General features: G+C 43.0%; 1 long non-coding RNA gene across 1 annotated transcript in view; it reads right to left on the reverse strand.

Annotated features, from left to right (window-relative positions):
- The window catches only part of LOC104858522, a 38,684-nt gene that overhangs the window by 13,407 nt on the left and 10,906 nt on the right, over window positions 1–14,371 (reverse strand). Inside the window, exon 2 of the long non-coding RNA XR_779163.1 lies at window positions 1,351–1,429. This is a non-coding gene — a long non-coding RNA (uncharacterized LOC104858522). The remainder of the gene's footprint in view (window positions 1–1,350; window positions 1,430–14,371) is intronic.

Below are 14,371 nucleotides of genomic sequence, written 5' to 3' on the forward strand. Positions count from 1 at the left end.
CCCAGGGATAAGCAGTAAATTGAAGACTATATTCCCTTGGTCTAATAAAGTCTAGATAGACATCAGTTATCCCAGCGGATGGCCAAGCCCCCTGATCCATCCCTTCCTAAAAAGGTCTTCCACGTACTTCCCCACCGGATCAATATCACCTAAGCAGCTATTCTTGTGATTTTTATTGGATGATCATATTTTTTACCTATGTTGTACCTACCTTAAGATTTTGTTCTAAAATACTTCCTTTGAGAAGCGGGCTCATTGGCAACTCACTTTTAGCCCCTCTCCTGTCTCTCAGGAGCTCTCACGCCCCACCCCCACCCCCTGAAGTTTTCCCACTCTTAGCCTCCATCCTTCCTTAAAATTCATTCTTCGATTTTAGGGCATGCAAGCGCAGCGTATCTGACATCTAGCAGGTTGGGAGTTACATTTATTTCCCCTAGATCATCGCGGCTTAGCATATTATGGATTCACAAAATACCAGAATACTAGTACATATTAATCATTATACTCTTAGAATAAAGTCACCAACTTTTTAAAAAGCTTCCCTTTATCCTTAGAGAGGAGGAATGCAGCCATCAGACTCACTGATGGTAAAATGTAATTCCGCCCTGTAAAGTGGTGTCGGGGTGAATGGGATCGGGGGACCCCTGGAGGATCCCTCTGAGGAGAAAGTGTCTCAGGGGAAGAGCACTGGTGGCTTGCTGGGGCTCCTTCAGGGTAGGCTGCCCCAATTTCCTACTTCTCTTCAAGCTTACTATGCAAGGGACAGACTCTCCGCCTTTCCTTCCTCTCCCGTTTCTCAGATTTCTTGACCGTTCCCTTTGTTGATTTCAAGAGCTTGGCCCCTTGAATTCCTCTTTCCCTGGAACCTTCATCCTCTCCTTTCTGCCTTCCTGAGGCACAAAGAAAGAGCACAGCCACTCCTCACCAGACCTTCTGCCTTCCCCTGTGGGAGGACAAGGAGAGAATTCTCTCTGCTTGGGGTCAGGTAAGAATTCTCTCTGAATGGGGTCAGGTTCCCAGCGACTTCCCATGACCTTTCTTAAAGATATCTCCCTCTCTCCTCCCTCTCCTCCCTCTTCTGACTCTCTCTCTCTCTCTCTCTCTCTCTCTCTCCCTCTCCCTCTCCCCCTGTTTCTCTCCCCCCTCCTTCCCCTCTCCTCTATCAGCAAAAATCTCTGGCGTGTTGTGATAAAACAGTGCGTGTACAGTTGCTTACTAGTGTGAAGGAGTGAAAATAGAATTAAGCAGAGACACCTCACCAGCCTCCACCCACTGCTCACCTCCCTCCTGCCTCCCGCGGGCCTGGCAAGCACTCTACCTCTTAGCCCTAGACCAGAGTCTCTCACTCACTTGTTTATAATGGGAACTTCCTCTGGGTCCTCCTTTCTTGAGCTTGCAGCCAATTAGCATCTCTGCAGAGCACAGCATCCTGGAATAGAGAAACCCGGTTTTGCCAGACTTGCTTTGGGAAGTTTGTTTTCTAATTTCAGAAAATGTTGGGGCAGGAGAAGGGAGATGGTAAAGCAAAAAGAAGGGTAGAATGTGAATATACAGGAAGAGGAGCCAGGCATAGTGGTGCTGACCTGTAATACCAGCACTCTTGAGAGGCTGAAGCAGGAGGATGGCAAGTTCATGCCCAGCTTAGGCAACTAGTGACTTAGCGAAACACTGTCTCAAAATAAAATAAAATAAAATAAATATATAAATAAGGCTGAGGATATAGCTCAGTGCAAAAGTCCTATGTTCTAACTGAAAGTGTAAATGAGAACCAAAAATGTATGGTAGATGACATGAAACAGGAAGAAAAGCTCCAAAGGGGAAGGGTAAGTGAGGGTGGGGGTAGGGGAAAGGAAAAAATATGAGTAAAGGAAAAAATGGGAACAAAGTCTTTGTAAATAGGGAGGAGTGAAGGAGGGTGAAGGGAGGGCAGGGGAATAAGGGAAAAATAAGAACCAAGATGTAGCATGTAATGGTACAAGATCCCAATGATGAATGTCATCGTACTGTATACCTAAAATGTACCAACAAACTTAATGAATAATAAAAAAAAGTCCTATGTTCTATCCCCAGCACCACAAAATGTTTAAAAATGTAATTAAAGAAGAAAGGTGGAAGAAGTGGAGGATGTGGAGGAGGGAGACAAGAAGACCCAGGTGGACCCATGCTTCTAGAGCTTGAATCGCGAATGCCTTCCACAGGCTTGATGCTCAGACCCTGGCACCACTGAGAGGTGTGGAACCTTTAGGGGGTAGAGCAGGCAGCAGGAAACAAGGTCACTGAGCACTTGGGATTCCCAAGGAGATGAGAGGACCAAATCCCCTCTTGTGACTCTTCACTTCCTGGCAGTGGTGAAGTGAGACACTTCCTCCTTGCATACCCCTGCCCTGACATGCAGCCTCATCACAGGCCCAAATGCAGCCAGAGATGGAAACCTCTGAAGCTGTAAGCCAAAAGCAACCTTTCCTTTCTGTGAAATGACTCTTTTTTTGTTTTTGTTTTTGGTACCAGGGATTGAACTTGGGCCCTTGAACTTGCAAGGCAGGCGCCAGAACCACTGAGCTAAATCCCCAGCCCTGTGAGATGACTCTTTGAGGTGCTTTTGCAGCAATAAAGAGCTGGCTAAAATATGTGCCGGAGAAACACCTTGGGCAAATGCTAGAGGTAAATTCTGCTTGTATGTGTAAAGACCAAGAGGAAACCAATTTAGCTGAGCACAAACTATGTGCTGGGAAATGGAAGGAAATAAGCTCAGACAGGTGGAATAGGAGGCTTATCTTAAATAATCTTGAAGAAGGATTATGTAAGACAAATTTCTACAGAGAAACACAACCAGGACACACTCAGAGGCTCCCTGACTTCAGTGGGGGTTATGTCCTGATAAATCTATCATAAAGTAAAAAACTCATAAGCTAAACCCGCATAAGTCAAGGACTATCTGCACATGTGTGTGTATATGTGTGTTTTGCTAGGACTGGAATTCAGGGCCTTGTGTGTGCTAGGCAAGCACTCTACCACTGAGCCACATCCTCAGCCCTACAGAGTATACACACACACACACACACACACACACACGCACAAGCACAAGCACAAGCACATATATGACTTGGGTCTTAGGAACATGGAGGCTCAAGATCAGCAATGCAAGGCCCAGGAAAGGTCATGCAAAGAGAGAAAGTTGCAATCCCGGTTCAAAGGCATCCAAGCAGGTATAAGTCCTTGCTTGTCTTTGCTGTTGTGATCAAATCTTCAGCTGATTGTATAAGGTCCATCCACATTAGAGGGAGCTTCAGGCTTCACTCAGCCTACAAATGTAACCATCGGCATCATCTAAAAACATTCACATAAATATTCCAAATAATGCTTGTACAAATAGCCCCAGCCAAGTTGACACATAAAATTAAATCATCACAGGGAATGTAGACTTTAATCTGGGGATCAGTATTTTATAATATGTGGTTCATAAGGACCCAGGCCAGTGAAACACCCCAACAAAGAGGCTCTGGAAATAGTCTCAGGAAACCCTGCATACTAAGGCATATTAACAAATCAAAGCTATGAATCACACAGCAGGAAAGACATGGTCTACCAACCCCTACATTTCGTCACAGAACCTATTTTTTATTTAACACCTAATTTCCTATGGAACTAAAGGTTCATATAACACACACTGGGAAACACTACTGTGAGCCATGAGAAGGCAATACAGGTTCAAAATGTAGAAAGGAGCCAGGTATAATAGTGTGTGACAGTAATCCTAGCAGTCTGGGAGGCTGAAGCAGGAGGATCTCAATTTCCATCCCAGCCTGGCAAGAAACTTATGAAACTCTGTCTGAAAATTTAAAAATAAGAAAGGGCTGAATGTGTAGCTCAGTGCAAAGGCCCTGAGTTCAAATGTCCAGCACAGAAGAAGAAAGGAAGGAAGGGAGAGAGGAGGAAGGGAGAGAGGGAGGGAAGGAGAAACGAAAGAAGAGAGGAGAATGTGGAAGGAAAAGATATGAAAACAGAACTTTGGTAAGAGAATCTTGACAGCGTGTGCAGTGATATGAAAGAACTTCAGTGAGAAAGAACTTTCAACTTTCAACTTTCAGTGAGAAAGAACTTCTAGAAACATCGAGCCCAGCCAGGAAGCTACATTAGCTCTCAAGGCCTGAAGTGACAGAGGCTTGCCCTTGTGTGGGAAAGGGGGAGAAAAGGAAGATAATGAGCTATTTTTGAGGAAAGTGCTTGCATACGTGGATTATAAATAAGAAAGAGTAGTAGAAAGATCCAAAGCTGGAGTTTGGTAAGTAAAAATTAAATTCCCACTAACAGGAAAAAAATGGAGGGAAAGGCCACTTTAGAGGCAAATATGCATGTTGTTAGGCTGAAGGCGTATGTAGCCCAGTGGAACAGCATGTGTCTAACATGCATGAGGCCTGGCATGATCCCTGGAGCCATTAAAAAATGAAGTGCAGGAGTCACGACTGACAGAGATTTGTAAGAAGTGTCTAGTAGTTTCTGGAATTCGGAAATCTGTGCGGGAGATATCAAACTTCTAAATCAATTTGGGAATCATCGGCACAGAGTCAGAAACTAAGTCATTCCACCCTCTTCTCCCTGGCCTTGGAGAGGCCAAGCCCTCCCTTTCAAAGGAGCTTGATTTTTAGGGTGCAATCCTTAAGGCAGCCTCACAAAGAAACACCGAAGCATAATCATTCCTGAGCACAGTTTCTGTGCTGGTGGCCCGCAATGAGCGGGACACTTAAGAACGTAAGCCTCCGGAGGTGCTCCTTAGATGTGCAAGAATTAACTGAAATTGCACCACATTCACTGAGCACAAGTCAGCTGTGGACAGAAACATACTCTGATTGTTCCATGCTGGTGGTGACCTCTGCTTTTAGGCAAAGCTAAAAGCCATGCCTGTACTTCCTGGACTGTGTGCTCTGGAAAACATGTTCAGAATTATTGTCAGTCTATCTAGCAAGTACTGATCGAGGGCCTCTGTGTACATGGCCCTCAAGTGGCCCCTGGTCTCTTCCCTCCTCCACGCTGGATCTCTGAAGTCACACAGTATTCAATTTTTTGTTTGCTTGTTCTGTTTTTGAGACAGGGTCTAGCTGTATGGTCCAGACTGGCCTTGAAGTCACAGCAATCCTCCCAGCCTCCCGACTGCTGGGATTACAGGCATGTGCCACCACACCTGGCAACACAGTGTCATATTTGAATCGTAGCTGCAAGCCTCTACCAGCTAGATGGCTTTTGAACAAGTTGCTTAACTGTTTTGTGCCTCAGTTTATCTACAGAAATGAGATAAAAATATCATTTGCTGGGTGTTGTGGTGCGCACTTGTAACCCCAGCACTCGGGAGGCTGAGGCAGGAGGACTCTATGAGTTCGAGGCCAGCCTGGACTGCAAAAAATTATATTGCCCTCTGCTGTGTTCCTGTGACTATGCCAGGAGTTATGTCCTCTCGCGATGGCAAAAGATGCAGGTATGGCCCCTGCAGTCATGGAGCTTAAATCTTACTGGGTTCATAGGAAAGAAAACCCAAGGAGATAATGTATGCAAATTCCAAGGTACTGTGCTTTATGCATGAAAGGCATTTCCTTTCTTTCCTGTAGACTGGAGCACACAAATACAAGAGCCACCATGATGGCCAATATAAATGTGTACAGCAGTGGCGACCGTGGCAGTCTGATCTGCAGTGCCTGTGTCTTCACTGAAGGGAAGTGACCTCCAGGAAGGGACACAGAGCAGGATTCTTCCAGTGTTTAAAGAGAAGCTGGGGAAATCCCTATCTTTAAATGCTGGCAGCTAACTGCAAACCCAGGGTGAGCCAAATAAAATACCCATGACCCAGAGAATGCAGTTTGAAAACTAACACTGAGAAGGCAGAGGACACAAGTAACTTCCCTCTTTATACTCTCTGAGACATAATGCAGGAACGTGAGTGGGGCCTTGATTGAAATCCTTATTTCACTCCAGCTCAGTCTCAATCAGTCAGCCTACCTCTTCATGCTCCACTAAAATAGGAACCTAGAGTGACAGGATCATTATCGCCAGAGGAAGGGAAACCTTGACTCGGGTCATCAGCTCGCATGACATAAATGGCTGTAAGGGCCAGAAATGAGGAAACCATGAAAAGGCACTCAGCAGATGGCAGAGGGGCACAAGCAGCTCAGGAACCAAATTATGCTGACCCCACAGATACACCAGAAATAGCCAGATGGCACTTTAAAATGGTATTTTCAGTGTGGTATTCACTGCTTTCAGGATTCCTTCATCTCTGACCCATTCTTTCCACATCAATCTATTTTGCTTATGGATTTAATATTTGGCACTATTCCTCTACAGAGCTCACAACTTCCCTCTGTCCCTCTCTCCCTCTCCTGCCTTAAAGCAAGGCAGATGGAAAACCAATAATAAAACAATAACAGATGCAAAAAGATATGAATATTCTTATTGCTTTGGTATGGGGCCCTAAATGAAACTGGCCTAACTGACAAGAATGGGGACACTTCATAGCATCTTGCTTTATAGCACCCAGTAATTATAATGCTGTGCTAAAGATTCTTATCCCCCTGCTTTGAAAATGTTTCTTGTACAAAGCCAAGTACAAGGAACTAATCATCTAAAAGTCAGAGACAATCTTGGAAGATCTGAGGCATCCCAGAAGTCTATCATATCCCCTCCCACATCCAACAGTCTTCTCACCTGTTGTAAATAATAAAATTGGTGCCCAGCCCCATTATTTGACTTGCATGGTCACAGGAGTCCTACAGAAGTGTTGCTGAATTCAGGTCACAGTTGAGACATACAACCCTGCGTGATGGACTGAAGAGGAGGAGGTGGCTGGACTGCCAGAAGAGACAATGGGGCCTCCAAGAAAAACCACTATGAATGAAGCAGGCTGGCAGCATGTCTTATTCGGCCTGGGCTGCCACAAAAATATACCATAGAATATGAGTGCCATAAACATTCTGCTAATTTGTCTTTGACAAAGGCTCCAAAAACATACACTGGAGGAAAGACAGCCTCTTTAACAAATGGTGCTGGGAAAACTGGCTATCCACATGCCAAAGGCTGACCCACACCTCTCACCATGCTCTCAACCAGCATCAAAATAGATCAAAGACCTAAATGTCAAAACAGAAACACTGAATCTGCTGGAAGATGGAAAAGGTAAAACTCTTGAAGACCTAGGCACAAGCAAGGACTTTCTGAACTGAACCCCAGTGGCACAAGAAACAACACCAAAAACCAACAAATAGGATCATATCAAATTTTAAAGCCTTCTTCTTTTTTTTTTTTTTCTTTTTTTTGGTACTGGTGATCAAACTCAGAACTTTGAGCTTGTGAGGCAGGGGGTGGCACCACTGAGCTAAATCCCCAGCCCAGGATCATATCAAATTAAAGGGCTTCTGCACAGCAAAGGAAATAGCCAAAGGAAACAAGTGAAGACACAACCTAGAGAATGGAAAGATAGAAAAAAAAAATTTTTTTTGCCAGCTGCTAGCTATTCCTCAGAGGATTAATATCCAGAATATAAAAATAGTTCCAAAAATTAGACCCTTCTCCTAATAAAAAGGCTGATTAAAAAATGGGCAACTGGGCCAGGGATTTAGCTCAGTGGTGCCTCTGCCTGCCTTGCAAGTGGAAGGTCCCCCTGGTTTCATCCCTGGTACAAAGGGTGGGGAGCAATTGAAGGGCCAAATATGGTGGCACATGACTGTAATCTCAGCACTCAGGAGGCTAAGGCACAGATTGCTGCAAGTTTGAGACCATCCTGGACCACACAGTGAGCTGAAGCCCAGCCTGAACTACATAGAGAGAACTTGTCTCAAAAACAAAGGCAACTGAAATGAACAGACACTTCTCAGAAGTACAAATGGCCAATAAATAAATGAAAAATGTTTAACATCATTGATCATTAGAGAAGTGCAAATTAAAACAACATTGAGATTTCATCTGACCCAAAAAAGAATGTCTGTCATCCAGAAATTAAATAAGGGCCAGGGGTTTAGCTCAGCAGTTCGGTGGCCTGCCTTGAAAGCTCAAGGACCCGAGTTCAATCCCCGGTACAAAAAAAAAAAAAGAAGAAGAAATTAAATAATAGAGGAGGGAGCCTGGGCCCAGATCCACCACGGGAAGGAGAACCATGCCTGCTCCCGACCCAGCCTCCAAAGGGAGAGGAAAAAAATATGAGAAACTTAAAAAATGGAAATAAAGTGTTTGTAAACGCGGAGGAGAGGAGGGGGTGAAGGGAGGGCAGGGACAAGGGGAAAAAATGAGAATCAAGACCTATTATGTAAAGGTACAGAATCCCAATGTGGAATGTAACTGTGTTGTATACCTAGATTGTACCAATAAACTCAATTTTAAAAATTAAATAATAACATACGCTGGTGAGGCTGCCAGGGAAAAAGGAACCCCTCTTTTTTTTTTTTTTTTTTGGTACCAGGATCAAACTCAGGACCTTGCGCTTGTGAGGCAGGCAGCAGCACCACTGAGCTAAATCCCCAGCCCTGGAACCCTTCTGTGTTACTGGTGGGAACAAGAACTAGTATAATCACCATGAAAAGCAGTATAGAGATTTCTCAAAACACCAAAATTAGCAACTCCATTTGACCCAGTTATTCCCTTTCTAAGTGTCTTCCTTAAAGAGTTAAACATAACACATTTAGGTAATACAGACACACCCATATTTATAGCAGCACAATTCATAACAGCTATATGTTGGAAGCAGCCCAGATGAATGGGTAAAGAAAATGTGATGTTTGTACACAGTGGAATACTACTCTGCCATGAAGATGGAAATTTTTGAGTCATTTATAAGAAATGGATGTACCTTAGATTATAATGCTAAGTAAAATAAATCAGACACATAAGCATAAATATTACAAGCTTTCTCTTATATGAGAAACCTAAAATATAAAGAGAAAAACAAAAGATAATAGGAAGTGTGGAAATAAATATCTTTCAAATGGGAAGGGGATCAAGAGATAGAGGGAAAAGAGGGAGTGTAGGGAAAGGGGATGAAAAAAGAATTAAGATGTGTTGTGTACATGTGCCAACTCCCTACAAAGAATGTAATACAAACATATATTAGTAGAAAAGAAAAATTGAAAAATACAGAATAGCTTAAATATATAATTGAAACTTATTTCCTCACAATTCTGGATGCTGTAAGTCTGAGATCAGGGTGCTAGCATGATTGGATTCTTGTTAGGTCTCCTTCCCTGGCTTGCAGAAGGCAAGGGGCCTAACAGAGAGACAGAGAGAAAGAGCATCTTCTTATAAAATCTGAATCTCACAGGATTAACCTCTTCCTAATACTTCATTTAACCCCAATTACCTCTAAAGACCCATCACCAAGGAACTCCCACTGGGTACAGGGCTTTGACATGTGAATAGCAGGGACGTAAGGACACAGTTTAGTCATAGCAGGAGGCTGGACAGAGCAGCCACTACCTGGTTATCCCCTGAATCCACTATGACATTCTTGTCGTCTTGACATCCAGTGCTCTTTTGGCTCCAGGAAAGAAAAGGACAGGAAACTGTGCACTAGGCTCAAGAGCTTGGCTTCAGAACCCTCCTCTAAAACAGTCATGAGAAAGAAAATGTCAGGCAGCTGCTTAAGGATGTGGGACCCTAAAGAGTAGTCCTCTGGGAGAGAGTTGCTCATAGAGAAGAGGTTGGCAGCCACAAAGGCTGAAGTCCAGGGGCAGTGTGTAGACCAGCAACTAGAGGAGATTAACAATCTGGTCAAGGAGCAGTGGCCAGTCTGGAAATCAGTGGCCCAAGGAAAGCTGGTGAGGAAATCAGTGGAAGTGAGTAGAGCACTGTCCTGTAGGCAAAAAAAGGTGAAAAGACATAAAAAGCTTCCACACAGAAAGGCCACAGCTCAGATTATGCTGGAGAGATCTTTATCCCTTCTTTGTATTTGCTAACACCTTCCCCTCTCCCATTCTATAGAGACTCCACCAAGCAAAGCCTCTGGAAAGACTAGACTCTGCTAATCACAGATTGAAGTACAGCTATAAGTGTCACATTTATATTCAACAGTGGGTAAGAAAAAAAGACATTTCTGCTACCCAAGTTCTCATAACATCCTGTGGCACAGACAGTCCTGGACTCTTCCGATCCCAAACTGCTAGAGAATCTAAATGAAGGCTTTCTTAACACTTTGCTAGCAAGAGTAGCTTTTGCTGCAGTATAAATTAAATCAAGTAGGGCTGGGGATTAAGCTCAGTGGTGCCACCACCTGCCTCACAAGCACAAGGTTCAGTCCCGAGTACAAAAAAAAAAAAAAAAAAAAAAAAAAAAAAAAAAAAAAAAAAAAAAAAAAAAAAAAAAAAAAAAAAAAAACCAAAGTCAGTAGAAAAGCTAAATATTGCAATTATGTTTTATGAGAATAAAAAAGACTAGGAATCTGAGCTTGGTGGGAGCCTATGTATGCAATTGCCAAGAGCCTCTAGTCTCTACTATTGTTGACAATTCCTTCTTGGACATCTGTACCCTCTTGAGTTCCGTTGTTTTTTTGTTTTTGTTTTTGTTTTTCTTCTGGTGCTGAGGATCAAACTCAGGACCCTGTGCTTGTGAGACAGGCCCAGTACCAAGCTAAATCCCTAGACCTATTGACTTCCTTTCTTCTCTGAACCTTGTGGGCCACTTTCTGTATGGCTGAGGTGGTAAATAAAGAGGTAAAGGTAGAGCTACAGTAAGGAAAGAGAACACATAGTGTGTTCCTGCAAGTAATGCCCTTCAGCAGCACTTCAGACACCCAAAGGCTTCCTCAGCCTGAGAAGTGGTGAACTAAGGATGTGACTTGAGAGGAGCTACACCTTTGGTCACAACACCACAAAAACACAGAAAAAACTCTAGAATCTCTACTCATTCACTTTTTTCTCATTCCTGTGCCTTTTGTACTGCTTACTTGCAAGTTTCATAATAAGCTGAAACGAAACCCGGTTGAACTGGTGGCTGAACTGTCTGACTACTCATTCTTGCCAACTCTGAAGCCATTATGGACCAGGTTCACTCACTACTCCTTTTTGTTTTCTCAACAACCTCACCTTGGTCTCACCCCTGAACTCCTGCTGTCCTGTGTACCCTGGGCTCAGCTCTTTTTTCACTGTCTAGTCTCCAGGCAGCCTTAACAACCACTCCAGGTCTAATGATGATAATGACACCTATACTAATGATTCCATATCAACAGATTGGATTCCTGAGTTCAGACGCTTGTGGCAAGGCTTAGTATGGGCTCTGCAAGCGCCTCATATGTCTAAAAGTGCACTCACTATCTTCTGCATTCAGCCTTCCTTTGACATTCTTTTTCCCTGTCAACAGTACCTCCATTAACTTAGCTAAACAAACCAAACAGCCAAAAATCCTATCATCAGGATGGCTCTGAGACATGTGTGCGTGCCCATGCACAGTACTGGCAACTGAACCCAGGGCCCTTGCACTGAGCTACATCTCCAGATCATCTTTATTTTTTATCTTGAGACAGGGTCTCACTGAGTTGCTTAGTTGCCCAGGCTCAGCTCACCTCCTCTGTGAATCAGAGTGCTGGATTACAGGTGTGTGCCAAATCTCTGGCTTCTTTAATTCTTCTTTGTTTTTAATTACATATACTTTTAATTCATACAAGTATTTTTTGGCCTTATGCTAAACTACTCTCATTTTATTTAGCCTCTTTGTTCAATACTTTAGGGAACTATTCCTTGGGTCTTTATTTTGGAAATGTTTTTGTCTAAAGAAGCACATTAGTTTCCCTTCGTAAGTAACTTTAATTGGTATTATTAAATTTCACGTTCCACCTACTCTACTCTGCTCAGCCTTATCGTAGATGTGGCAGATTTCCCTACCAAGATGACTGCTTGTGAAGTACACAACATCACTGTGTTTATTTGCATCACTCCATGCTTTTCTCCAATTTAATACACAACGAAGGTTACTACGGACAGAAAAGTGATCTTTTTGATCCAAAATCTGCCACAATTAATGGCTATTTTATATTTAGGTAGTCTTTCATTTTTTTTCATCTTGTTTTTGGTTCTGAGGATGAAGCACAGGCATTTGTGTATGCTCAAGAAGTTTATGAGGTTGGGTAAAGAACTCTCGAATGACACCTCAAACAGTGAGATGGCTAAAGAAGTTATTTCCGTCTTTGATATACATCCCTTGGAAAACTATGTGTGTTGTCGGAGCTAGGGATTTAGCTCAGTGGTTCCACCACCTGCCTCACAAGTGCAGGGTCCCGAGTACAATCCCTGGTACCAAAAAATTTAAATTTTAAATTTAAATTTAAAAAAAACTATGTGTGTTGTAATTTGTAGAATCTGTCTTAGCCTATCTGTGACCTTTAATTTGTTCCTGTTTTAAAGGACACTCAATATTGTGTTATTAAACAAGTATTCCTTCACATAATAACTTAATATTAAGTTAAATAGTTTATTTCTTCCAACTGGTCACAAATGCTTACTGAAAAACAATGTAGATATATTTGATACTGGATCCTAGTTACACAAGTTGAATGAAAATAAAATGCTTCATGCTAGTTAATTAGTTGTCTTTAATTAGATAATAACTACATGCTGAAAGGGTATATTTGCTCTAATATGTCTTTAGTTTTGACTGTCTTCCATTAACTATATTATTTCTAACTGCTTTACATATAGATAATCTGAACATTGAAATATAAATATATAGCCAAGGAAGTGGCATCATTCTAATCTAAGAGAACATACACACAGTAATGGTCAAATTAAGTGACTAATTCCAGTGATGAAGGCACTGAATTGATGTGAGCTATTGAAGTCACCCCACCATGGAATATTGCACTACACTCACTAACTCTTCTCTACTTGCCCATCAGATGTCTTGGGATAAGTGCAGGAGAGAGCCAATTTGTTAGCGGATTGAAAACCATTCAGTATATACCTCCTATTTGTATGAGGTTCCTGAATATTATACAGGCTTACTGCAAACTAACACCACTGCAGTCACATTTACTGTACAGAGCCAGATTGCAAGACAATTTCTCCCGTTTCCAAAGTAATCTTCAAAGAACATTTGCTCACCTGCAAAGACTAACCAGAAAGAGCCCACCTTTCTTTTCTGATTTGATCATGTTAAAATATTTTAGAAGGAAAGAGTAGTCACAAAAGCTTCCAGGTTAATGGAAATGAAAACGACATTCATCTCATCAGAGAGAGATGGTGCCCAGGCAACCACTGGGAGGGATGGGCTGCTCAGGGCTGGGCCCAGTCCACAAGGCCACCCGTGAGTGCACAGTCTCTCACATCAGGGATTAAGGATCTCTGCTAAGTCACATCCAGTCTAGACCAGGAACCACCTCCAAGTCCTGCTCCTCCAGCCCCCAACCTCTGGCCCCATCCTACTCTGTTTTCACATTAGATTTGTTCATCTCCCCAAGGTTGAAATTGAACTCTTTGAACAATTGTATAAAAACAATCCCCACAGAGACAGTCATGAATCAACAGGCCGTGCCCAGGAAACCCACCAGGCACACATTGCTCCACTCCAGGAAGAGGATGGCAGACGCCAGCAGGACCAGGGTGATGAACACTACGCAGTAGATGGCCCCAAACACACAGGAGTCCAAGCACTCCAGGGCCTTGTTGATGTACTTGAATGGGACAGTGACGCTCCAGCCCAGCATTGCCAGGAGCACCAGGCACAAGCACAGGGCTCCAGCAGGGCGCACAGGCAGCCCACAAGCAATGCAATGGCACCAGCCCACCGCACTATGCCTGTTAAGTAGGAGGTGCCTCACCACCTGGCGCGCACAATGCCCTTCTTTTGCAGCACAAACGTGGACCCATTCACTAGGCTCCACAAGACAGCCACGCCAAGGCCAGGGAATACTGGCTGTGCGCCCCCTCCCTGGCTGCCACAGTCCAGCTTCTTCATTCTTAAAGCGAATACCAAGCAAGGGCCAGTACCTCCATTTTTACATGGCTAAGTATTTCATCGCTTCCCTTGATAATTATTCAGAGGAATTAAAATTGTGTATTCACCAAAAAACAACCACAAAGCGAGCAGTACTGCCACTTACTGAGGGCTCGCTTTCATCGGAAGTCTGGAAAGGACTTGTTTCCAGCTACCCATATGTAAACACGGGTCACTGTAGTGTCCACAATTTTCAAGGTTTTTTTCTCTAGTACTTCGTAATGTTTCCAGTCCATTTATAGCCCTCTTGAATGTGTGCTTCGTGTGTCAAATAATTTTGTTTTTCTACTTTTGAACATTTTGCACATGCATAAATGTTATGATCTTGCCACTTGGGATTGTTATTTTCTTCCCCCCTCTCTCTCTCTTTTTTTTTTTTTTTTTTTTTTTTTTTTTTTTTTTTTTTTTTTTTTTT

Source organism: Fukomys damarensis, unplaced genomic scaffold (assembly GCF_012274545.1).
Source record: "Fukomys damarensis isolate Sample0158 unplaced genomic scaffold, DMR_v1.0_HiC HiC_scaffold_24, whole genome shotgun sequence".
Lineage (NCBI taxonomy): Eukaryota > Metazoa > Chordata > Mammalia > Rodentia > Bathyergidae > Fukomys > Fukomys damarensis.